We start from the raw sequence: 27352 nt of genomic DNA on the forward strand, positions 1-27352 counted from the left end.
CAGGAGGCCCAAGAACCAGGAACTGTGGGTCACTCCCTCCTCTGGCTTTCTTTGACACATCAAATGAAAGGCCACGCAATGAGCGCTTCCCGTGCGGCGTGCGCTATGCTGGGTGTGTGACCTGGGTCACCTCCTGCTTGTACAACGGCCCTGTGAGGCAGGTGGTATGGTCACTCCCATTTTCCAGATGAGGACACCAAGGCTCAATAGGGTTAAGTCGATGGCCCAGATCCTGATGGTTAGAAAGTCGTTGAAAGAGCTGGAGTCCCAAGTGCCTTCCTGTACACGTCACCGGCTCCCCACTGTGTGTCCCCACGTGGTCCACATCGACTCTACCTGCTATTAGAGGTCACCAGGGGTGCATTTTTCTCAGCACGGGGCTGCAAATTAGATTTCAGTCTCTCCCTCCACTCCCTACTCCCCTTCCCTGCCCCCCTCCCTCCACTTCTGGTGCCCTGTCCACGAATCAGTAAATGTTAGGTAAGCGAATGATGCCAAGACCCAGGCGAATCTGACCCGATTGTGTCTCTTTTTGTGCAGAGAGCACGGCTGCCATCCATGTCAGTTGTGAGCCTCTGCGCCGTCTTCCTGGCGTCTGGAGGCCGGGCATGTGGCCCATTTCAGTGTGTCGCGACCTGATCGGCACCTGCACCACAGCGCCAAGCAGGTGGCTTTCGCCTTCGCTGGCACGTCCCACAAAGTAAGTGAGATGGAGAATCAGGTGTAAAGGAAGCTTATTGTGGGGGCGGGATGACGGAGTGGGAAGATCGTCAACTGTGCGACCTCTGGGGAGTCCCTCCCCTTCCTGAGCCTCAACTTGCACATCTGCAAGGTGGAACTAATGCCCCTGCCCTGACTCCCTTCTGAGCTCGACAAGGCTCAGATGGGGTCTGTTATCCTCCTTGCATTCTGGAAGCTTTAAAGTGCTTGACAAAGGGTAGGGGATCCTTCTAACTAAGGAGGAAGGTCCACACGAGCTGCCCGACGGATGAAGTTCCTGGTATCAGATGCAGTCCCATCCAGTCCCATCCGTAAGGAAACAGCCCACGCATGCCTCATCCTTTCTAATGAGGCAACAGCCCTGTGCTCTCGTAGTTAGAGTCATTACTTTAGGGATGAAAACGTTAATGCGTTGCCAAGCTTTCTTTGTTTTTTCTTGGCTCATGGTGTATATTCAATATGGCTCCATGGAGCCAACCAGAAGCTCCTGCTTGACGGAATGATCTGTCAGGCTGGAAAAGACAGACACCCTAACTGTTTGACCAACAAATGTAGAGAAAATAGTGGCTGGTAAGTAGCAATTACATAATAATCTTATCCAAAGAAAATGGGGGGCTCAAATTAAGATGATTTCACCAGGAAAACATTAAGGTATACAAAGAGTTCTTAATAAATAGAAATAAATAGTGCTGGGCTTTCGCCATGGTTATTTTCGATGGTTATCTGCCCTCGCCGCGGCCGCTCAGGCTGCATTTTCCGCGGGACTCAGAGCGGCATTTTGCTCTACAAAAACAACTAGCTCCTTTCCAGCCAATGATTACTTGTAATTATGCTTTCCCCCTGCTATTATTCTAATAGACCTGTCATGTTGCTCAGAGGACTCTGGCATTTAGAATATACGACGGCTTTTATGGATGGACTGCTGGAACACTTAATATAGCTCTATTTTTGAATTATCAAGTTCTAGCCTTTTGAAGTCTGTGTTAGTGGAACTCCTATTTATGAGATGTGCTGTGCTTAAAGGTTTGCTATTGATGAAGAGGTCCAACAGAGCCTTTATCGTAAGTACGGCAGCATTCTCCCTGGGAGATAAACAGCCGTGCTAAAAGGTATCGTGTGTACCTAGGCTGCAGATTACTAGCCAAGTACCTTCGTAACAGTATACTTCAAAAATACCTTTATGTTTCTTGTTTGTTCTCTTTTCCGTGGAGATGAGTGACATCTCTTAAAACCTGGAGGGATGGATGCATGTTGGCCATCGTTGGTCACCCACATGAATCGGGTTTGGGGAACGTGTTTGTCCTGGCACAGGGTGTCTCCGTATAGGCCCAAGTGTGGCTTACGTCCTCTGTGCTTGCCGTTCCGAGAATTTGCTTTTCTTTAATTTCCAGGGGCACTTGGCTGGACTCAAGTACTTTTTGGAGGGGGAGGAGGGTTAATGAACAGGGGTGCCCTGTCCTGGGGAATCTGCAAAACACTGTTGCGGGCAGAGCAAGGGCCTGAGGCTTGGCTCTCCGGGCAGTGATATGTGCAGAGAGCGGGCAATGGCATCTGGCTCCTGGCAGCACGCAGAGGCCTTAGATGGAGTGGCCTGGCCGAGAACTTGTCATCAGAGGTGGTTTCCAAAGGTCTGATTATCTGGGCAACTTGAGGACCACCAGCTGGGGTCGAATTTTCTTTTAGCAGTTAACCAGGTTGCTCTTCTGGGGACCCCAAAGCGCAGGCATTTGAGGCTAGAGTAACTGGACCCTGGAGGCATTTTGGGGGCCTTGGGTGGAGATCACAGGGAAAGAGATGGTGTGGTTGACACACACGGGAATTTTCCAGGAGTGGGTGGTCTGGCTGTCTCTGGTATACTTGAGGTACTCCCAAGTTTTTGACGAGCATCCCAGGTGCAGACAGAACTTCCTCGGTAGCTGACGTCGAAGACGCAGAAGCAGGACCACAGAGCAGCTTTTGACCACGCGGCAAGGATTTGCATCGATTCCCCCAAGAAGGCAGGCTGTTGCTCCAGAGCGTTTGCCTGGTGTTTTTCATTTGGAACCGTCATGCATCAGAACCCTGACTACATGCTCCCTGTCTAATTCATCTTCACCCATATATTTTACCATTACGGATAGCCTTCCCCTTAAGCTTGTCTATTTACTAGCTGGGGTGACGGATGACAGCGAGTCTGAGCCATGTTAGATGGCATTTGTATGGCTCCGATGCCAGAAGCATTCTAAGCGCCGGTGTTGCATATTTATTGATCTCCATATTCCCAATAATCTGATGCCCGTCACATTTGACAACATTACGTGGAGAGGTCAGCTAGACGGGGCTAATGAAGCCGTTGCCAAGATGGATGTTGTTCCCACAACATTACCCTTGCAAATGGCTGTCAGTGGGGCATTTCACAGTCGGGCCAAGCACTTGAGGACTTTTTTGCTTTTTTTTAATAGTTGACGTTAACATTAAACAAAACCTGAAGCTATTCAGTCTTAGTATTTATATACGATAGAAAACATGGGCGCCCTGGCATCTTTCCAAATGAAAATCTTATTAACAGACATAGTGCTTGTGGCAAAGTCCTCAGCGATCGGAGATTGGCTTGGCTGTCTGAAATGTTTGACGGATTAGCCCGAGACGATGTGAAGGACCAAATGGGAAATGGCTGAAGTCTGGAGGATTAAACTGGCAAATAGGCTCGCTGTAGCAGGAGGCACGCGGTGCTTTTCTGACTGTTTCCAAGCTGCCATGCTGCTGCAAGCGGCTGCGCTCGGATTTAGATAACGCTTTGCCGGAGAAAAAGGAAGATGTGAAATAATATTTGCAAAGAGGATCCTATTGAAAGAAATGCTACGCGTAAGTCAATGACCCTGGAAATGCTTCAGGAGCACTTATGAAATACTAAAGGTTTCCCACACCGTTCCCACACCTTTAAAATAGAGAAGGTTCCCCACACCGGAACCTAGAGCCCTTTGAAAACCCCGCAAACAACCATTTAGAGACTTCCCCACTGTCTGCCCTGAGGATTACCATGTTGGACAGTGATCCTGTCAGTTCTTCTAAGGAGTCCATCTTGGTTTAACTCCTGGTGCCTGTTTACTGGTCGAAAATTCATTGAGTAATTGTGAGCATTTTTGTGCCAATGTGGTTTTTTTTTTTTAAATTTTTTTTTTCAACATTTATTTATTTTTGGGACAGAGAGAGACAGAGCATGAACGGGGGAGGGGCAGAGAGAGAGGGAGACACAGAATCTGAAACAGGCTCCAGGCTCTGAGTCATCAGCCCAGAGCCCGACGCAGGGCTCGAACTCACAGACCGCGAGATCGTGACCTGGCTGAAGTCGGACGCCTAACCGACTGCGCCACCCAGGTGCCCCGCGTGCCAATGTGGTTTTTGAGCAACTTGTTGCATATCTTGATAGGGCCACTGAAAATTTTGAGTTCTTTAAGAAAAGCACAATAAATCTTAAGTTTGAAATGCAATGTTATGTAAAGGCAGGTGTATTTATGGATTTCTTCATGACAACGCCCTTCTCCCAGCTCATGCCAGAGTGGGCACAAACAAGCATATATAACAGAGCTGATAAGACTTGGCTACTGGCTCATCCAGAACCGTCTCAACAATGAACTCATTTATCCAGTGCTAGCATTTAGGACCATGAATTCACCACATTGCCCCCAGTCACAAATAATTGAAGAACTTCCCAACTTGTTTATTTGGTAGGGCTAAAGGAAGGATGCCGGAGAAGAGGAGAGTAGCCATTGTGCCTTTTTCTTTAGTGGGTCCTTGTTCCTTCACGCCCTTTTGCAATGTGTTGAATGAAGAGGTAGGAAAGAATTGCCGAGTTGAAGAGCGGTGAAGATTATTGCTGGGCAGATGCTTATGTTCTTTTCAGATGGAAAATTTGTTTCTCCTTCATCCCCCCTCCTCTACTCTCATGGAGTGATATGCTATATATACGCATATACTAGGTATGTGCCATATAGACACATATACCATTAGAAAAGCATGTTCTCTCTTTGATGAATACCTAAAAGTCACAGGGTATACGAAGTCAGGTCATGGCAAAAGTTGGCTCCAGGTCAGGTAGAGTGGTATAGCAGGCTGCCTACAATTGAAGAGACACAATTCTCACTAAAGAAAAACACCATCGAAAAGTCGTATGTGAGAGATGCAAGTTAAAGCTACCCCAGGCAGCTTTAATTTAGGCATGAGCAAATTACATGGATAGCAGTTGCTATAGTAACTAGTAGACAATATGCTGTTTATGTTGCTATTGAGATATCTTGGTCTTTACCAAAATGAGAAGGAAAAAAAAAAAAGACTTCCAGGAGCATACGAACCCTACATGAAGGGAACATTTCTCATAACCGTCTTACTTTTTCCATTTATTTATAATGAAACGGGTATCTACAATTATATACAGCCCATGGGTTGTTTTGTTGTTATTAATATTTTCCTAACTAAGATTTTCTCTTGCAAGCCCGGTCTCTGTGGTACCTCTGAGGGCACCCTGGCCGCCATCTTGGATGGTCTCCAGGAGAATTCTGTGGTTGGGCATGGCGTGCCCCGAGTGTAGGCCAAGATGGGCCTCTTGGAGGTGAAGACCAAGAATGCTCAAGAATTCAGGGCAGGACAGATGCTGTGAGAGGTTGTGCTGTTCTGCTCTTGTCGGGCATCTGGGAGTTCGCACGATTTCAAAAAGCACTCGCGGTTCTTTCTAGAGACAATTCAGATGTTTCAAAGAGGACTTGTGACGAAATACCGTTGTCCCATATCTAAGGCTGCGGCTGATGGAGGGACGGTGGGGAACATAGTAAAGGGGACACTTGCTATTTTGATGCGGGAGTCTGGAAGGCGGATCCCAATAACTCAGGTCCCATTTTGGATATTGCGGCCTGGCAGCTCATTCCGTAGAAATTACCCCCATAACTGCCTCGCCTTTCACCGTGGTAGATCACCACTGCCAAAGCCGCTATGGACAGACGGAGGGTGCTTCCCAGTCCTTTCAAATTCTTAAAGCAAAATCGATTTATATTAATTTAATTTAAAAACTCATGTCAATTAGGGCTTTTTCCTTTTGGGGTGGAATAGGGGATTCTTTAGAGCAGGAAATGCAGGGGTAGGGTCCCGCCAGCTCCAAATGATGGCAGTGATGGAAATAAAACTTGAAGGTACCAAGATGTCTTGATCTGTGCACAGTCTTGTCTCCATACTCTTCTTAGCACAGATTCATATGCAAGTTTTCCTCTACAAGACAACATGGAACAGAGGAGTAAACATTGTCTTTGGAGCCAGAAAATCTGAGCTCCAGTCTCAGTTCTGCATTTTCCTAGGATATGGCCCAAGGGAAATAATCCATTAATATTTCTCATCTGTAAAATGCTGCTAATAAATCCCCCCCCCCCCCCCCCCCCCAATCAGCTGGGAATGGATGAAGCAGAGTGCTGGAAAGCTCTGGCCAGGTATCTGGGCTGTGAGTTCCATCCCTTAGCAGCTTTCCTTTATCGCCGCTCCTGCTTTGGCTGGTCCCAGATGTGGGCCGGTCATTTGCTTTCTCTGGCCTCAGTTTTCCCATCTGCAACATAGCATCACCGGCCTTGCTGGCACCAGAGTTGCCCCACTGCCCCTCACAGGCTGCGATTGCAAGGCACGACTTTTCCAGGTTCCGAAATGCCTTTCCTTTAAGAAACGTGTGCAAAGGCCTCTCGAGTCCGTGTGGTCAGATGCTAACTCCTCCTCTTTTGCTAAGTTTGAACAGCTGCTCAACTGAAAGGTTGCTTTGAAAAGAAGTCCTGTGTATATTACCAGCATGGCGTGTGTATATTACAGGCATGGCGTCTGAAGCTGGAAGGAACTGAGGGATCACCAGTTTCAACTTTTCGCCTTTAGGATGATAATGTGTTTTAATCCCCATGATGCAAATGAAGTGATTGAATTTCTAGAGCTTAAGCGACCCACGCAAGGCCTCACAACTCTCGGAAATTTGGTGGCCTCTACTCGCCATAAGCTTATACCTCCAGAGGGTTCACCGGAAGGGGGCATTTCCAAGGAAAAATGTTCAAAGGTTAAGGCTGGTGAATCTTTACTCAATCACTCTCAAGACAAACGCTGCATTGCATGAAAAACAGACAGCGGGCCGGGAGCCTGCAGGAGGTGGGAGGAGGGAGAGGTGGAGGCGTTGAACTGTTTGAGAAACAGTATTTGGTGACCTGATTCGTAATTTCCATCCATCTCTGAAGCCCTCAGTACCTGAGATCTTTCACCACCAAACCCTGCACCATTGCCTCCAGATTGCAAAACTCATTAGACGATGAAGTAAGGCGAGTAAGAATCAATTTTTCGTCTAGCCTCAGATATGCTTTGGAATAATATGTCAAAACCGTTATCTTGTCTGTTGCGACTGGCTTGAAAATATCAGAATTTCTAAGGATATTTATGAGATTTCCAGGTACCATCTGGCTCTCTACATGTGAGTGTGCTTACACAGATGCTTGGATAATGTATAGGGAGCCAAGCGCATTTATTTTTACAGAGGGTAATTATTACAGTCTCTCCTTCCAGAAACGAGCCTTTTGTTTTATGTTTTCGGCAAGAACTTGTGAAATATTAAGATATTTTACTGCCTTAATGTTCTGAATTGTTTGCCTCTCCATATTGCGATCTAAAACTCATTAACAGTTGAACAATTTAATCAGAATGAATCAAGTTGTGAAATGGATACACGGGCAGTTCACATGGCCATAAAGCACGGCTGAAACTTTTCTGAACAGCTTAATAAAACTTAGAAGGCAGCAAGAAATAAATGATTGTCCGGGACAATATCAGGGTAAACAGAACCTGGAGCCATGAACTTGGTAATTGTTCTTCTCACTCAGCACATTTGCCCAGGCTTGGTCTTAATTCATGGGACGGACCTATGATTATAGGGATTTAAGTTGCCTGTCCTTCGGTAAAATTTTTCTTTTCATAATGAGCATGATCAGGGAAGCAAAGTGAAAGTGGGTACATTAAGCCTGACTTGAATTCCAGAAGTGTTCCTCCATTAAAAATAGTCCCCAGGGATGCCGGAGGCTCTGACCCACAGTTTTTGAGAAAGACCGCAATTTCAAGAGTGACCTTTTTATTATTCTTTAAAAATATCATTTATCCCAGAATTCTTGTTGCAGAGGCAGCCCAGTGGGTCTTGTGGAGGTGGGTTTTAGTTTCATTCCTAAGTTTGGATCGTATCCACATCAAATGCTCCAGGTTGTCGGACAGAATTAGCCGTGTTGTGCACTTGAATTCAAGGCGACCAGTAGGATGACCGACTCATCTTTGGTTTCCCGGAACTCAGTGACTCTCAGGGAAATTTGGGATGGTTCGTGACCCTAAAAGGTCTCAAGCCCCAGACATCTCCTAGGCTCAGTGCCTGAAGCTACTCTTTTTTCCAATAGAAGAATTTTGTCTATAACTTCTTAAACAGATAATTATCCAGAATTGTTATGTTTACTTTATTTGTCTGTTATTTGTTTTTGGTAATAAAATAATAATATTACTTTTTTTTTTATCCCATCTTCTGAGAATTGAACCATCTATTTAGGCTCTTAGCATATGTCTGGGATTTAAAGTTTCCCCATCTCTGTGGGGGTCAGCGGGAACAAGAAAAACAACAAAACACTCTCCGGTTTGGGTCTGATAAATTCAAATTGCACCCTATGCCATGCATCCTTACTGTTTTTGTGATTTGCACCAGTAAAGCACCATTCCTACCCAGCACAGGCTTGTGTGGCCACAGAGGGGAGAAGCTCCTATGGTCTTGTCTCTCTAATTTCTCATTACTAAGCTCAGGGTTGGGTTTCTCAAGACATGGGCTTGTCAACTTCCATTATTGCTCTTTTGACTGTTCAAGTAGATGAATTCTACCCCACCACCTCTTAGGTGTGTCAACAGGGGCAAATGCTGTCTCTCATTTGGCTTCGCCTCATTTTCTCATCTGTGCAGTGGTGACGGTAGGACCGGTGCTATAGACTTGCCATAGGTACAGCCCATAAGGGCCCAGCGCTTTGGTTGCGGGAGAGCCTACATGACCGTGATTCTGCCAAGTCTGACCAGAGCTGCGGGCAGTGATGGCTGGCAGGTGCCCATTAGTGACTGATCACGAAAGGCTGATTCCAGTGTGAGCACAAGCCCCTTATCCATGATTTCAGGGGCATCTCCTGGCCTGAGGTCAAAGAGGCACCATCAGAGAAAGGGCCAGCTCAATTCTTTATGAATTGTTGCTGGGCGTGTGGAATGTTTCAAGTTCCAAGTCAAGTTGATTGTTGTATCACAGTTTATATATAGAATAATCCCATCCCAGTCCCTTACTGGAGATTCTGGGCTACCTGGCTTTACTGCTGAATACTTTTCCTAACTACTCTTCATTGAATGAATCGAGATTTGGCAAAGATATATGTCATTTCTCTTTGGTTGGTGGCCACCCTTAACATTTTAACATGCACATTTATATTACAGATAATAAAGTTTCTCAGTATCCTTATCTTTCCTTTCTTTAAAATTTATTTTGAGAGCGAGAGAGAGTGAGAGAGAGAGCATGCAGGGGAGTAGCAGAGAGAGGATCCCAAGCAGGCTCCGTGCTGTCAGCTCAGAGCCAGATGCAGGGTTCGATCTCACGACCGTGAGATCATGACTTGCGCCGAGATCAACAGTTGGGCGCTTAACCAACTGAGCCACCCAGGCACCCCTCCTTACCCTTGTTCTAAACAACATGAGGTTATGAAACGTTACACACAGCCAGAAGTAACAGTGAGTATTTTGGCAATGCTGTGTCATCTAACTCTATCATTATTATTGCCATTGCTATGATTGTTATTATTATTATGAAATACAGCAGATCCCAGCTATCATGTCTTGCCACCTAGAAATACTTTAGCTTACAAGGACTTCCCTTAATATAACCACGATGCCCTTACCACAGCAAACAACATTAGCAATACTTTGTTAATATGATTACCTACCCCTTCCATTTATAACTTTCCCCAGTTGTCAGAAAAATCTCTTTTTACAGATGGTTTGTTTGAATAAGTAATCAAATAAGGTTCACGTATCACATCTATATTTTGGAGAAAATATAAAATGCCCTATGGTCTGGATTTTGCTGGTGGTTTCTGCTTGGTTTCCTATAATTTGTTCTTCTACTCCCTGAGGTGTTATAAATAAGTGTTTAAATTCAGTGACTACTTTAAATTCGGGACGTTTGGGTAAGAACACCTCAGAGATGTCGCTGTGTACTGATTGCATCATGTCGAGAAGTGCAGGAATGTCTGGCGACCCCCTCTATGGATACTAAGATCAAGGCTCACAGGGTATCAGCTGAATCCTTCATCATGAAGTCTTCCACAAAACTTTTCACCTAACACTTTTTAGAAACTTATGGGAACATAGACATAACAGAAAATTTACCATTTAGCACTTACTGTTCTGTGGCACCAAGCATATTCACAACGTTGTACACCCACTGCCACAATCCATTTCCGGAACTCTTTCATCATCCCAAACTGAAACTCTGTACTCATTGCACAATGATTCCCCATCTCTCCTCCCCCAGACCCCTGGGAACCTACTAGCCCACTCTCTGTCCCCGTGAATCTGTCTATTCCGGGCACCCCATACAAGCGGAATCCTATAGTATTTGTACTTCTGCGACTGGCTTGTTTCCTTCAGCCTAACATCCCCAAGGTCCACCCATGTTGTAGCCTGGGTCAGAATTTCCTCCCTTTTTAAGGCTGAAGAATATTCCACTGTAGAGACAGGTCACGTTTTGTTTACCCATTTATCTGTAGATGGACACTTGGGTTGCTTTTGGCAACTGTGAATGCTACGGCCATCAACAAGTGTGCATTCGCTCATAGCTTTTATTGTTCACTGGTGATATTTGTCTAGCTCTGTTATTTCATTACAGGCTGCAGAATGATTTTCCAATACTTTCTATTTATGTATCAGCTTTCAGAATAATGAAGCAATGGGCCACTATCCCACAAAGGTGAAAATGAGGGGTTTTTTTGTTTTGTTTTATTTTTTGTTTTTGAGAGCGAGAGACAGTGTGAGTGGGGGCATGGGTAGAGGAAGAGGGAGAGAGAGAATCTTAAGCAGGCTCCACAGGGGTCGGCCTGGAGCCTGACACGGGGCTCGATCTCACGACCCTGGGATCATGTCCTGGGCCGAAATCAAGAGTCAGGCGCTCAAACCAATGAGCCACCCACGTGCCCCTGTTTTTTTTTGTTGTTGTTGTTAAACCAACTTTTTCTCATAGCTCAAGTTAGTTCTTGTGCCCTTTGACACAACTCCAGTGTTCTTCTATCACTTCTTTTATTGCTAGTACAACAAAAAGGTATCCCAGACTAACCTTGTACATTTCCTACCTAAAGGAAAAAACTCCTGCCCCCCTACCCCCCTTTTCTCACTTCTCTAGTCTAAATATTTCATTGTTGGGTATCAGCTCTCTGTTCTCCACCTGGGAGTCCTAACTTTAACTCAATTCTGACACTCTCTGCCTGGAGACAGCACCAGATTCCACAGGTTAAAGGCTTGGTCCCGCAAGACGGCCCCTGCCCCCCCCCCCCGACACCAACTGTGCTTCTTGCTCTGAACTTGAGGTTCCCATGACCCCTCCTCAGGTTTAGCATTTGCCAGAATGGCTCAGATAACTCAGGGAAACTATTAGAAGGGATACTCTTCAGGGGGCGCCTGGATGGCTCAGTTGGTTGAGCGTCCGACTCTTGATTTCCACTCAGGTCATGATCTCACAGTTTGTGGGATTGAGCCCTGAGTTGGGTTGTGAGCTAAGGGCACAGAGCCTACTTGGGATTCTTACTCTCCCTCTCTCTCTACCCCTAACCACCCCCCTCAAAATAAATAAATAAGCAAATACATACATACATACATACATACATACATACATACATACAATTCAGGAACAGCCAGATGGGAGACATACCCTGGGCAAGGTCCAGGGAAAGGGGTGCAGAGCTTCCATGTCCTGTCCAGGCACACCACCCTCCCTGCACCTCCGTGTGTTTGTCAACCCAGAAGCTCACCGAACACTGTACTTTAAGGATTTCTGTAGAGGCTTCATTACACGGGCATTATTATCTGTTAAATCATTGGCTGTTGGGTATTAATTCAACCTCCGGCCCCTATCCCTTCCCCAGAAGTGAGGCTGAAAGTTCCGACACTCTAATCACGTAGCCGGTCCCCTGGCAAGTAGCCATCATCCTGTGGTCTTCCAGGTGCTTTCCAAAACTCACCTCATGAACATATGCTCCAGCGTGGCTGAAAGCGGTTTGTTAAGAATAACAAAACACACTCATTTGACCTTTATTGTTCTCATCACTTAGGCAATCCTAAGAGTTTTAGGAGCTCAGTGTCAGGAATGGGGTTGAAGACAATATATATTTCTTATTATAAATCACAATATCCCACTGTTCATTCCTGAAATCAACCATTTTTTTCAGAGAGAATTGGTTCATTTGGGATTTGGTGGTTAGAGACCACAGTCTGGGTAGTTGGTGTGCTCATTGCTAGTGGATTGTCATGGTTTCTAGGCTTTTCAGTAAACAGAGCTAAAACGTTGATGTTTTTAAAAGAGAAAAAATATAAATTCATACTGGTATTTTATTTTTAAGTTTATGCATGTATATATGTATTTATGTATGTATGTATTTTTGAGAGACACAGAGAGAGAGAGAGAGGCAGAGGGAGAGAGGGAGAGAGGGAGAGAGAGAGAATCCCAAGCAGGCTCCATGCTGTCAGTGCAGAGCCCGACTTGGGGCTCGATCCCATGAACTGTGAGATCATGACCTAAGCTGAAATCAAGAGTCGGACACTCAACCGACTGAGCCCCCCAGGTGCCCCCATACTGATATTTTAAATTCAAAATTTGTGTCACAGTGTTTTCACTTCTTTGATATTACACGTGTATATCTTTCATGATGAAAATCTTAGTTCTGATAGGTTACCTGAATTGTTTTATTCTAGAATATATCTATAGTGGTTTCAAAATAGTAATGCCAGCACTATAAATACTAGATATACGCTCAGAAATCTTCAATCTTTCCCCACACCATTTTGTTTCTTCTTTCCTAATGAAAGGGAACCATTTTCCTTAGTTTTTTGAGCCTATCCTTCAGTTGTTTCCTTTTAAAAATATGAGCAGACACACACTTTCTCTTTTCTTGGACAAAAGATGCATACTTTATTTTGTTTTTATTTTCTTAAACGTATTTATTTTGAGAGAGGCAGAGTGTGTGCGTGAGTGGGGGAGGGGCAGAGAGAGAAGGAGAGAGAGAATCCCAAATGGGCTCCATACTCAGCACAGAGCCCGACACGGGCCTCAAACCCACGAACCGTGAAATCATGACCTGAGCTGAAACCCAAGAGTTGGATGCTTAACCGACCGAGCCACCCCGCGCCCCAAGATGCGTGCTTTTTTAGCGTGCGTGCTCCTGCACTGCCACGCTACTCTAAGTGTTGGGCTTCGGGTTCTTTGCACCATTTAGCTATGATAACCGTTGCTGAAATTTACAGCCTTGTGGTTACAGTGCTTTGCATTTTTGCCGTTATGTCTTTGGGATCGAGATTTAGAAATGGGATTGCTGGGCTGCAGGGTAGATGGCAGGGTAGATTTGTTAGCGCTGCATTTCCTAATACTGAGCTTATCCTGGTGTGCATCCCTGTAACTGCCTGTAGTATATGAACCTGCTTCCCTACAGCATTAGCAGCATCAACAGAGTAGATGGTGGTGTTGCTTTCGCTACTGGGAATGGTCCCAACATTTATTTTTATCTTGAGGTTCCTATACATGTGGACAGAACACGTTTGGAACCCCCACCCATGGCATGTTGGGGTTTTTATTTCTTGGAGGCAGGGGGGACTTTTCACCCCATCCAGATGCCATTAACTTTTGAGGTTTCCTAACACAGGAATTTTCTAGTCCCATTTTGATGGAGGGGGCAGCCCTTGGGGGCTCCTCTATTATGCTGGGTCTCAGTCTGGGACTCCTGGCTTCATCTGGGTGTTCTGCCCTCAGCTCTGAGCTGTGGAGCCTGCCTCGCGATCTGATGCCCTCTCGGGCACCAAGTTTTCAGCGTCTCTGTTTTGCCAATCTGGTTTTGAAGGCCCTCTTTAATTCTGGCACCTGGGAAGATTCCATTTATTTCTTTGGAGCTTATCTATGCATTACATTTTCCGTATACACTTCTATGCATAACAGATGGGAGGGGGTTCTTTAGAATCTCACGTGTCTATGTTGCTGGAAGAAACTCCATGCAGATTTCCGGAAGTTATACCAAAGTGGGGAGGGAAAAATGGAAACTGGGCGTGAAGTGATAATTTGAAGGAGCTGTCTCAGTCCCAGATGTGAGGCGTCTGGGTCATGGGCCGCACATTTGTGCCATGTAGGCCTGAGCAGAGAAAAGACAATCACTACATTATCTTTTGGGCCTCATTCCAGACTTCAAACTCCAAACACACCCAAAACATACTGTACCAGATAGGCTTCTGGGAGGAATAGATCCTGAAGGGAAGAGAGACCAGGATTATCTGTAATGGGATAATTGGGAAAAATCATTTAGTCAATACTGTTGAATTTCCTTTCAGATTCCTAGTTGCCTATCCACAATGTAATCAGTGCCTTCTGATAACATCCAAAAGGATCTAGAGCTGATCTTTCCCCTTTCAAAGGGGTGGGGCTTTGGTCTCTCTTCTGCGACTCCAGATATATCTCCCTGCTGGTCTCTGTTGGCTGTGGTTTTGTTCCAGAAATCACTTTAGGTTGGAAGTAGCCCAGATGGTGAAGAATGGAATAAAGTATGTTGATATCTGCTCTGGTAGGAGATTATCTCAGCTTTTGTGCTAACAAGAGTGACAGTTCACAGGTGACTCATTTTATAAAGAGAAAAAGTTTTGGTGTTTCCTGTTGCTGCCTTGTCCCCTTGAACCTGTCAGTGTGTGTCTTATTAGGTATGGAGTGGTTTAACCCTTCCTTTGAAGAAGAGTTTTTGGAAATCTTCTCTAGCCTTGTTAACTCCTACCTGGTTTCTTTCCTTTGATTTCTCTCCATCATGCTAAATGAACAGGCTGAAATGAAAACTCCCAAGTTTTCTGAACAGAGACCTGATCATATCACTCCCCTGCTGAAAAACTCTTTGGTGAGAATCAAGTCCAATCCCCAGGCCTGGCATTCAGGGCCCCCTGAAGAGGACCTGATGGCCTTCTTCTCTTCCACCCTCCCCATCTGGCAGCCAAGATGCCCCAAGCTCTTCTATTTCTTCCAGCTTCCTTGGGCCTGTGACACCCTTCCCATCAGAGACCATGCAATTAACCCTTGACTTGTGGGACCACACAGGGGGCCAAGGACAGCTCTGCCAGGGCTCCTGGTCCACTGGTTTTGAGCTTTATCCTGTGATGGCTGTATGGCTTTGTGCAAACTCACTTAGCTTTCCCAGCTTGATGTGGCCCTCTACTTGTCTTTCCATCTCTGTCTAGCAAATTCCTATCTATCCTCAAACGTTGCTCTCCTGGGTCCCAGTGCATGCCCTCCATATTTTTACTTCTTTTTCAGCATTTTCCATGTTGAATGGTAAACTTTCTCCAATTGTTGCTTGGTATACATGTTGGAGGAGGCGTCTTGCCTGGTAAGAGGAGATTCGTTGGTGAGATGAATGAATGAAAGAATGGATTCAGAAGGGGGCATTTTCAGTTAGTCACCATTTTGCATGGAAGAAATTGGACCAGAGGATCTGGTGGGGCCCCATCATGCTGTGGAAGGAAAGGGGGTAGATTTCATCCTGTTACAGCCAAGTTATTACCCTCACTCTGGCCTCTTCTGCCATGATGTTTAGGTTAGTTCCCTAGACTAAAATATCAGGGCAGAGACTGGGACCTCTGGATCTTCCACAAAGGGCACCCTTCCTATCAGAAGAGTTGCTGAGTCGATGAATGAAGCAACGAGAGTGTGTGAAGGAATGAGTGAAAATCCATTATCATGATGGAAAGAAGAATCTATGGGAGTGCCTCTGGAATGGATCTGAGGACTTGGTATGAATAGGAAGAGCAATCCAAGGTTACTTCAGTCCAAGGAGAGAGATTGAGCTGAGCTATATGTGTGAAAGAAAGAACAATAGGCAGAGGGAAAGAAGGAATGGAGTCAAGAGGCCTGGACTTTGCTTCATTGTGACCCCAGGTCATTTGTATTCAACTGTTTAGCTTCCCATTCATTTATCTATCTATCCATCCACCCATTTGTCTATTCAACTATTAATATATCTTCCCAATCACCCATCTGTCTGTCCATCCATCCATCCATCCATCCATCCAAACATGCATTCATACCTGTCCATTTATCCAACTATGCATCTGTTTGTCCATCCTGCCATCCATCTGTCCAGTCATCCATCTGGCCATCTAGCCCATCCAAACATCCATCCATCCCGCCCAAACATCTGTTCATCTGTCTATCCATCCATCCATCCAAACATCTATCCACCTGTCCATTCATCATCTGTCCATCCATCCATTCATCCATCTGCTGTCCATCTATCCATCTGTCATTATTAAACACCCATAGTTACATAGACTAGAAGTCCAAATATGAGAAAGACATTGTCTCTTCCTCCATGGGATTCAGTGTGTTATGGGAAAAATGTTATGGGAAACAAATAATTACTGGGTAATAAGATAATGACTTTAGAGGAGCCTTCTCTCCTCTGTGCTGAGAGTGAGAACATCTAAGTTGGCCTAGAGTCAGCAAAGGCTTCCCAGAGGAGGCAGTGTTTGAGTTCAGACCAGAGCAAGGAGGTGTTTATTACCTTTGGCTTCAAATTCTACCTCACCTGTGCAAGGCAGGCATGGGACCAAGTGACATCCATCTAAAGATCTCTGGGATTGCGTGAGTGGCAGGAACATTGGGCACCAACAAGAGGTATGGAGGGCTAGTGGGGGGGACAGAGCCAGTTAAATACTTGGCTGGGATTGGGGCACCCCATCTTTGAGGGGCCCCCGGCCCCTCTGTCCAAGAACTGGTTATTGCCTATGGGTTGTTGGAAGAAAATCTTCACTGCCCTCAGTTACTTGTTTCCTGAGACATGTCTACCTAGACATGGACTTTCCAGACTCATTCCGGGCCCGGGGCCCATTGTCTGTAGTGTGCCACGAACTCCATGAATTTTAATAGCCTCCATTCAGAGTGATTAAAACCTTAATGAGATTTAATTATCTTGATGTTAAGTGTTTTGTGTTAAGTTATTGCAGCCTGACCACTCACTGTGAGCTGCAAGCTCAGGGCAGCTAACCCTACCTCTACCTTAATGGAAAGGAAAGTTGAATATATTTAAATGAAATTTCCCCCAAAGTAATTGCCTTCAATGAAACACCAAGTAGGCAGCAGGATTGAATTTATAAATCGGGCTGGCTGCAGATGAGAGCTACCATTTTTGGAATGGTTTTCATTAATCCAGGGTCTCCAGAAGGAGCAATGTGAAAAGTTCAGAATGTAAGTGACAGGTGTTTATGGTTCGCAATTGCATTAAACAGGCTCTTAAATGCAGGTTAAAGGCCTTTGTGAAATATAGAATATACCTTAAAACGTGGCCTAAATTCTTGCCAGTTTGGACTTTGCGTTACTGAAACCTACAGAATTAGCAGAGCTTTTGGTTAATCAGCTGTCAGTGTAAATTGCAGTCAAGCAAAATGCTTATAAATACCGGGAAGCACAGTTTGCTCGGCCTGTTGCTTTTTTTTTTTTTTTTTTTCCCCTTCTTCTTCTTCCCCTGGGCCTTCTGAAGGCCTTCAGCTGATGGAGAGCTTTTAATTTCACATTTTGGCCCCCACCGCAGGTGATAAACAAAGGTTTCCCCACTGCTCTGGCTGGGGTCAGTTATCTGGCCTCCCCGTCAATCCCACTGCCCGTAATTACACACAAAAGGTGCCTGAGATCCACAGCTAATTTGTGGCCTCTGTTTAGCAGAATTTAATAGCAGGTATTACTGCTCCGCGGTAATTAAGGACCTTTGTCAATAAGACGGAATGGATGGCCACACTTGGTTGTAATCAGTGGGCTCTCGAGAGCCAGAGGAGTGAAAAGGGAGAGAAGCAATCCATTTTGTGAATAACACAGCCCTCCTCGGCCCTCCCTCCCTCCCAGATAGGGCAATGGAATAATAATTCCCCAGGCAATGAAAGTACAGGAATAAAAGTACTTACCCTCCAGCCGGTGATTTTTTTTTTGACTTTTTATTTACTCTACTGAGCTTTCTTATTTGCTCCAGGCTGCATTTGATGAAGTATTGTTTAAACAGCACAGAGCAAAATGGATGTAGGGAGGTGGGAAAAGGAGGAGGAATTTTAACCAGGTGGCGAGGGAGGCGCCCTGCTTTAAGGTGGACGGGCGTTCGGTTTATCAATTATATCTCCAGGATACAAAAAAAAAAAAAAAAAGACAAAACCAAGTGGCTTCGTGAAGAGGTGGAGGGTGTCATTTAGAGCTGTCTCTGAACATAGTCATTCAGCTCTAAATGGGTCGCCTGTAACAAGCGAGAAGTGAACTTGGGGGAGCATTGTCACCCTCTGCCTCCTCCCTAATGTACCGATGAATGGCCCTGCGGAGGGGGGCGAGGGGGCGGCAGGGGAAGGGGGGGCGCAGGGGCTGGCGGCCACAATTCAAAGAGACCTTCAAGGTGTGTGCCCCTCGCCGTAATTGGAGAGGAAGCTGCCTTTCCCTCGCCTATTCCCAGCCTTTTTACTGGTTTTAACAAGCATGATGCTTTTAATAGTGCTTTGAGTACCATGTCTTTATACGCCTCTCCCTTTTTAAAGCAGCTTTAACTATACTCTTTCTGTCGCTAATGCCTGAAAAACTTCTACCTTTAATCATTCCTGGATGAGGCGGCAAACAAGCTGCCTTTCCTTTGGCAATTACGTGGCTGGCTGCCGGCAGGGAAGGGGCTGGTGGGTGGGAGGGAGCAGGAGAGCTGCGAGGATGTGGGTTGTAGAATCTGCAGGCAGGCCCAGAGCCTGGGGACACGGCAAGGAGCCTCTGGTTGGGGGAGGACTGGAGGTTAAGTTTAAAGAGCCAAACCTGAAAGGTGGAAGACGGAAATCCGCTAGACTACTAGGAACAACACACCGGCTTTGAGTAATTAAAAAAAAATTGAAATTAGCTTTCCAGTATTCCAGGACACCCCACCCCTCCCGATCCAACACACAGTTCACTTCCTTCCCATTGAGAAGCCAACCCAAGTTGGGCTAAGGGGTGAGGTCCTTCTGTGAGATGAGCTTGAAGGGTTTCTCATGCCCCTTCTGGGTGGGGGAGGGGGGGTTCAGGGTGGGCTGGCTCCAAGTGCAGGTTCTTAAACAGAGAAGGAGAAGAAGGGGTCCATCCTTCTCCCCGGGGACCAGCCTCACACAGGTTTTGGGTCCTTCAAAGAGGGGGGCAGGGGCAAGGCCAGGAGGCTGGGAAGGCTCCCTGGCTCCGTGAAGGAGACTCACGAGCCCCTGGCCCCCCAGGCCAGGAGGGGTGGAATTGGTGCAGGGAGGACCATAGAAGTACCTGTTTCCTCATCTGGCCCCTTTTTGGCTTCTGAACAGGGTTTCTTCTTTCTGGAATGATTTGTCAAGCCAAAGTTTGGGAAACATTCCAGAGGCGAAATCCTTCCCAGAGAGAAACACTGGGGGGGGGGGGGGGGAAGGAGAGGGGAGGGTTTTCTTCAGAGCTTCAGAACATCCCTTCTCCAAAGACAGCACCCCTTTGGTCCTCTTCTCTAGCGTTAGGGTTCTCGTCCAGACTCTGGGCCTTCTCAGGAGGACCTCTGAGGGTCCATAAGGTGGTGTCGATGAGACAGCTCACCGCTTAAGGCAAAAGGAGGCGTCTGCTTTCCTCTGGGGTCTAAGGGTCCACTGGATTCCTCTCAACTCTCTGGCAGGTGGGGTGGGGTTGCAGCCTGCTTCTGGAGTTCTGGACAGCCGTGTTGTGGGTGTCTGAGCTGTGGGTTGTGACTGTGCCAGCATCCACGTGGTTAACGATCACTTGGGGAAGTTTTGCTTTACACGGCATCACAGGGGAACCATGAACGCAGAGGCGGCTAATCAGAGGAAGAGGAGACATCTCCCCTCCTTGGGACCCTGAGAGGACAGACACTGTAGTAGGCTGAATAGCACCCCCTAAAGATACCGTATCCTCATCGCTGGAACCTGTGAATTTACTTGTCAAGGCAAAAGGGTCTCTCTCTTTCTCCCCCCCCACCCCCCATTTTTATTGAGATATAGCATTGTATAAGTTTAAGTGTACAACGTAATGATTTGATAGATGTATATATTGTGATATGATTGCTATAAATGTAGTTAACATCCATCACCTCAAACTGTACAAAAATTTTCCCCCTGTGGTAAGAACTTTTAAGATCTACTCCTAGCAACTTTCAAATACACAATATTTGTCAGCTATAGTCACCATGTTGTACGTGACATCCCCAGAACTTAGAAATGGGAAGTCTGTGCCTTTTGACCGCCTTCCCTCATTTCTCCCACCACTATCCTCTGACGACCACCAATCCGTTCTCTGTTTCTCTTTGTTTTTTTTAAGAGTCCTCACGTAAGCGAGATTGTACAGTATTTGTCTTTCTCTGACTTAGCGTAATGCCCTCAGGGTCCATCCGTGTTGGCACAAGCGATAGGAGTTCCTTCACTTTTTTCCTGGCTGAGTAGTAGTCCATTGTATAAATAGACCACATTTTCTTTATCCTTTTATCCATGGATGGACACTTAGGTTGCCTTCCACAATGGTGCTGGAATGAACATGGAGATACAGATGTCTCTTTGGGACAGTGATTTCATTTTCTCTAGATGGATACCCAGAAATGGGATAGCTGGATCACGTGGTAGTTTTATTTTCATTTTTTTGAGGACCCTCCGTACTATTTTCCATAGTTTCTGTACTAAGTTACATTCCCACCAATAGTGCACAAGGAAGGATTCCATTTGCTCCACACCCTCGCCAACATTTATTCTCTTGTCTTCTTGATGGTAGCCATCCAAACAAGGGGGAGGTGAAAAGGGGGCTTTCCAGATACAGATAAGGACCTTGAGATGGGAAGAGATTATCTTGGGTTATCCGGGCGGGCCCTCCATGCAATCACAAGTGTCTTTATGGGAGGGGACAGAGGAGAGCAGAAGGCAATGTGAAAACAGACAGAGAGGGGAATGCAAATTGGTGCAGCCGCTCTGGAAAGCAGTATGGAGTTTCCTCAGAAAATTAAAAATAGACCTACCCTATGACCCAGCAATAGCACTGCTAGGAATTTACCCAGGGGATACAGGAGTACTGATGCATAGGGGCACTTGTACCCCAATGTTTAGAGCAGCACTCTCAACAATAGCCAAATTATGGAAAGAGCCTAAATGTCCATCAACTGATGAATTGATAAAGAAATTGTGGTTTATATACACAATGGAATACTACGTGGCAATGAGAAAGAATGAAATATGGCCTTTTGTAGCAACGTGGATGGAACTGGAGAGTGTGATGCTAAGTGAAATAAGCCATACAGAGAAAGACAGATACCATATGGTTTCACTCTTATGTGGATCTTGAGAAACTTAACAGAAACCCATGGGGGAGGGGAAGGAAAAAAAAAAAGAGGTTAGAGTGGGAGAGAGCCAAAGCATAAGAGACTGTTAAAAACTGAGAACAAACTGAGGGTTGATGGGGGTGGGAGGGAGGGGAGGGTGGGTGATGGGTATTGAGGAGGGCACCTTTTGGGATGAGCACTGGGTGTTGTATGGAAACCAATTTGACAATAAATTTCATATATTGAAAAAAAATTAAAAAAATAAAATAAAAAAAAAAGAAAGAAAACAGGCAGAGATTGGAGTGATGTGGCCATAAGCCAAGGAAGGCCAGGGGCCACAGAGGCAGAAAGAGGCAAGAAATGGACTTCTTAGAGCCTCCAGAGGGAGCACCGTCCTGCTGACGCTCTGATTTCAGCCTTCTGGACTAGATTTCTTTGGTATAAGTGAAACTAACACAGACATCTGGTGGACGGTCCAATTCTACAAATGAGGCAGGTGAGCACTTGAGGAGGGGGAAGGAAGGTTCTGTGCCTGGGATCTCCTGGCCAGGAAGGGCCGGTTAGCGGGGGGCTCCAGCTGTGTGACAGGTGTTCTGATACCTGTGGCGTTCATCTGTGGTGTCACTCTTGGGATGGACTATGGAGTGGGCTCCACACCCAGCCCTCAGGGAAGGGGTATCAGGTGGGCGTGGGTGACCCTGGGGAGGGGGTGTTAAGGCGACTCGAAGTTCTGGGGCCGCGCTCTCACATTGGCTCCACCCCAGGGCAGGAACACCGCTGTGAGTGGCCGGTCTTAGATCTGCCTCAGATCTTAGGTCTTTGATCCAGACCTGGGATGGACAGGGTGGCATCCCCTTACTGCATTTAATGAAAAGAACGTACTACAAAGCAACACAAATACATTATAAGCTCTTAGTGATCATTTCTTATGCAGAAATGGGTATATTTTCTGATGTCGTATAAGAAATGTTCTCATAGGTCTGTCTAGTGCTATTTTTATAGGTCTTGCTCATTTACACAATAGCTTTAATTCCGCGGAATAAAGTTTTTGGTTAAGGTTGGATTGTTTCCGTTGGGTCACTTGTAAGCTCTGACTTTTCATCTTTGGATAGGGATTCGAATTCATAGCACGATGGGAGGTAGAGGCCAGAAAAAGGATTATTTCTTGATTGATTTCTTGGTTAACATTTATTGGCCACTCGATCCGTGTTATAAGGGTGGAATGAGAGATAGTGCTTTAGGGGAGGCGAGAAACTCACCTACGCGACCTGGTGATGGGAGCACCAGGCTGTGAACGCAGCCATCTGACCGCAGAGTTTAGCCATGAACTCCCGCGCTTTTGGAAGCCGAGGCCAAGAATCATCTCCGGGAGCCCTGTCGTGCCCTCTGCAAATGGTACTCGTCCAGGGCCCTGGGCTGAGCCCCTGTTCGCTGCCAGGTTCAGGCAGGGTGCTTGGCACGTGGGTCCTCAAGGAGTGTCTGCTGTTTTCGGCTGAATTATCACTGGGAATTAATGAGGCCTGCGGGCATTCTTGCTAACTGTGATTTCTTAGCCAGGCATTTCTAAATACAAGCAGAAGTCAAGTTTGGCAGAAATGATTTGCAGACATCAGAGGCACGAAGCACTTTCTTTTTGCTCCTATAGGAGAATGGTTTATTTGTTCTAGGAACAAAATAATTAAAGGGTAATGCCCATCAAGTGGACATTATGATTTATTGCAGTTAGGTCAAAATCTCCACGAACATGAGTCTTCATTTTCAGGGCGGAAGACAGGAAAAAGAGAGATTATGTTCTGCTGTTGGGAGGTAGTATTTTGCAGCCTTAACACCACCACACCCCGGCTCTCCCCCAGGGCTTTTGCCTCACAGCTGGCTTCTAATCGAGGACAGTTGTCACTGTCTTACAAGGGCAGGGAAGAGAGGAGCAGGCGGGGCTGGCCTGGAGGCAGGAGCCTTCAGCTAGGGCAGCGGATTTTGGTTTTGCATTCTGCTCGGAGCCGTGGCCGGGGCGTGGCTGCGTTTGCGTGAACTGCAGAGACCAAGCGGGTCTCGGGATGCTGAGCGGTGGTGGAGGCCACAGGGCTGCGTGATGGAGGCTTGTAGCAGGGACATCACGGATCTGATGGCTGGGTAAGTCCTGGCTGTGTGGCTCTGCGCGAGTGTCTTCACTGTTCTGTGCTGCAGTTTCTACGTTGGACAATGAGACCAATCTATTCAAATGACAGGGCTGTTGAGAAGAGTAACCAGGATGAATGGACACAGTGCCTGGAACAGTGCCTGGCACGGGCAGTGACGTTCCCGAGGGGCCGACTGCTGTCGTTAACGTGGTCTGGGAGCCGCCCTGTTCCCACTACTCAGCAAGGTGCTTATCTGTAAACCGTGGAAGGCGACTTGAGGGATGGAGAGGAAGATTAAGTGGGAAGCTTTGTAGAAAGCGCCCGGCTCACATGACTTCTTCACATACTATTGCTTCCTTCCTTCCATCAAAGCCTTCTAGAACTTAAGGAATTTTGCGTTTTTAGCAGGTTGTTCTTCTTTGGCTCCAAACTAGATCTGTTAGGCTTCCATCTGAGCCCACTGACTTTATTTACCAGGTCAGGTCACGGACATTCATCCACCTAGGGCCTGCTCCGTGACTGCCATGGTTTCGCTTGCTGTAGGATGGGGAGGTGAGATGTCCCTGTCCCCAAGATATGTCCCCTCATAGGGTTGCCAGATAAAATTCAGGATGCCCTGTTAAATTTGAATTTCAGATACTCAACAAATACATTTTTTTTAGTATGTCTCAAATACCATATGGGATATACCCATACTAAAAAAAAAAAAAAAGTATTTGTTGTTTATCTGACTTAAAATTTAACCAGATGAATTTTTATTTGCTAAATCTGACAACTCAATAGCACCCCCCTTCTCCATGAAAATGCCAAACTTGGGGTCACTGCCTATAGGTTTGAGGAATCCTTCTGAGATTATTGGTACCCAGGATCTGGCCCTGTTCAACTGTCCCTTCCTTGGTCATGGACTCTGGGCAGGTCCTCCCCTACCCCATTCTATGCCTTGGCTTCCTCCTTTGTACCGGATTATCTCTTGGTGGTCCTTTCTGGTTCTCTTTCTTTGACGTCAGGGTTGGTGGAAGATAATCGGGCCAAACTGGCATTTCAGTATTGTGTAGACAAAATAGCCCAGTGGCTTGATTGTATCTTTCCCTTTCAGACACTTGTTTTGGCTTCATGGAGACACGATCTGAGTGCCTCTGACCTGCCCTGTCAGCCCCAATTCTCAGCACTTGTAAGGAAAGGTCTCCTTGTAGCATAGTCCGATCCCCAGGCTGGCTCTCGAAAGGGCAGGTTAAAGTTCTTTTAATTTCCAATCCATTAAAAAAATAAATCTTTGGAGGGTTTGCTTCCTACATAGCAGCATGCTTTTTGGCCTGACAGCTGTCAAACTGAAAAACATTCCATGAATTCTCCCAAGTAATTTAAAAGTTGCTCGGACTGAAATACGGGGTGATGTCTACTCAGCTGAAAGGGTGCCATTGGTACCTGAGCAATCCAATTCACTACTTCCCCCCCCTCCCCACCGGGAATTACTTTCCTAAGGAGAAGGAGAAGGAGTACATTTTCCTCAATTATGAAATGGGTGTTCCTATCTAACTTGTGACTATTTCTAATTGATTCTGCCGTTCACCGCCCCTCTGGGAAGAGCAGTCTCTTAAACCATCGCTTGTTTTGGCCAGCATGACTTGGATGTGAACCAAAGTCCATTTTGGGGGCGCTGTGTTCCATGACATATATGTATACATCTAAAATCCTTTTAGGATCTAAGCATCACACTCACCTCCGAGTTTCCTTCTCTCTAGAGATTAAAACACGGCAGCCGCTGTTTGTTTTGAGCAAACACAGTGCTGTGAAGGCCTGTAATAGCTTGCTGGGGACTTGGAGCTAGAGATTTTCTTATTCGTCTTGTTAACACTTTAGAAGGTGTGTGCCGTCTCTGAATGCATGTTCCGAGTGCTCATTTGCTTTAATTTCTCAAGTTTCTCCCACGGCTCTAAGTTGCGGTTCTGCGAGTTTTGTTTCCTTTCTTCCTTCTCTCTTCTCCCTTTCTCCTTTTTTTCTTCCTCTCGTCCCCTTCTTTCACGGATTTGAACTTGTTAGTCTCAATAAAGGGGCTTGATGTCTGCCATCAGGAAACCTTACTTCCATTCTTCCCCCCAGAAAAATGGAACAGGTTTCTTTTAACTAGTGCAAGGCTCTCCTCTCTAAAAGGTTTTTATTATTGAGTGCCCGGGGTCCTTGGTTTCAGACATTTATCTTCTAGCTAAGCAGGAACAAAAGAGGGAGGCAGCCTTCTGCACCTCCTGTGCCCCGAGTTTCTGAGTGATCACCCGGTGGTTAAATTGAAGTGGCCACAACATCTTCTTCATTCTGTCACTTTGGGCTTGCTCGTTAATTTATGAGCTTCAACTGTCAAAATAGTTTGTGCAACGGACCCTAAAAATGGTGATGAATCATTATCAGTCACTTGGGTTTTACAGGCCTGCGTTTCTGCACAGCAGTCCTGCCTGCTGTATACAGCGTGCTAAAAGAAAACCCCATACATAGTGGACGGGACCCCAATGAATACATAATACAAAACAATGCGCCTCTTTGTGTAGGGCTCTAGGATGCTTAAAGTGTCAATAATGCTCCACCCCCGTGGTGGTCAGGATGACAGCCAGAAGCTCTTGGACCCTTTGGGAGGGATGTCCTCGCGGTGGAGTGCCGCATTATTTCAAGGGTGCTGTCTCCCATTGCTGTTACTAGGTGGTCCCCAAATGGTGTCCTTCCAAGCCCTTTGGACAAGGGTGGTGATGAGGTATGGAAGATGGGGGCCAAAATTCAGCTCCAATGAGTCAGAAAAAAATTTTTTTCCCCAATCTTTGTGATTATGGAATCTCAGTAGATAGTCAGTAAGTTATAAAACCTTGTTTCTAGATTTGTAGTGCCTTCAGATACTGGCCTACTTTCCTAAAGTAAATTTGTCAGGGGTGGGACATGGAAATGTGGAGCAAAATGTATGAATTTCTTGTGTTTCTTCTGAATTCTATGCTCTACCTAGGGCTTACTTATCGTGCAGAGTTTTTCACCTTTTTAAAAATCACAGCTAGGGGCGCCTGGGTGGTGCAGTCGGTTAAGCGTCTGACTTCAGTCAGGTCACCATCTCGCGGTCCGGGAGTTCGAGCCCCGCGTCAGGCTCTGGGCTAATGGCTCAGAGCCTGGAGCCCGTTTCCGATTCTGTGTCTCCCTCTCTCTCTGCCCCTCCCCCGTTCATTCTCTGTCTCTCTCTGTCCCAAAAATAAATAGAAAACGTTGAAAAAAAATTTAAAAATCACAGCTACAAGTTAGTTATTGAAAAACGAAATATATGGAGAAGGGAGAAGAGAAAAAACCCTTCCCTTCAATCCGGGGCCAGCCTCTGCTAGCGTGTGGAATACTTTCTGCCTCCTGTGCATGTGATGTTACATATTTGAGACAATCTGTCTGTACCATTTTGTTTCTTGCTTTTAAAATACTTCTCCAAGCATTTTAGTTGTTCTATGTTTGATCCCACTATTGGTATGTACCCTTGTTTATTCAGTCACCTCTTTCGTGACGAGCGTTTTTATAGTTCACTGCTTTTTGTTGTTATCAACAATAGGGGCCAGGCTACGAGGCTTTCTGAAACAGTTCTACTTACAATCATTGTACTTACAATGATCTCCTAAACTGGACACTTCCCTCCAGATATCTTCTCTCATTCCAAGAGCACAATGAAGCCTCAGTACCCTCTGGGTATGAGCCCTCCCTAGGGTGCCCTTCCCTAACCTTCTCCATGCAGATGATGAACTCCTATTCATCCTTCAAGACCCAGCTAATGCACCCCCCTCCTCTGTGAATTCTGGATTTTCCCTCTCCGTGGAGTTGGCCACATCCTTCTTTGTGTTGACCACCATGTTAGCTGAATGGTATTTAGCTGTCTCTCTGATCTCCCTCTGTCTGTATGCTTAGTGCACAGCTAAG

The 27352-nt window shown here is 46.0% G+C and overlaps 1 long non-coding RNA gene across 1 annotated transcript in view; it reads left to right on the top strand.

Annotated features, from left to right (window-relative positions):
- Positions 1 to 542: 542 nt before the first annotated feature.
- The window catches only part of LOC123380941, a 56647-nt gene continuing 29837 nt past the window's right edge, over positions 543 to 27352 (top strand). The window contains exon 1 of the long non-coding RNA XR_006587398.1: positions 543 to 700. This is a non-coding gene — a long non-coding RNA (uncharacterized LOC123380941). The remainder of the gene's footprint in view (positions 701 to 27352) is intronic.

This window comes from Felis catus, chromosome D2, assembly GCF_018350175.1.
Source record: "Felis catus isolate Fca126 chromosome D2, F.catus_Fca126_mat1.0, whole genome shotgun sequence".
Classification (NCBI taxonomy): Eukaryota; Metazoa; Chordata; class Mammalia; order Carnivora; family Felidae; genus Felis; species Felis catus.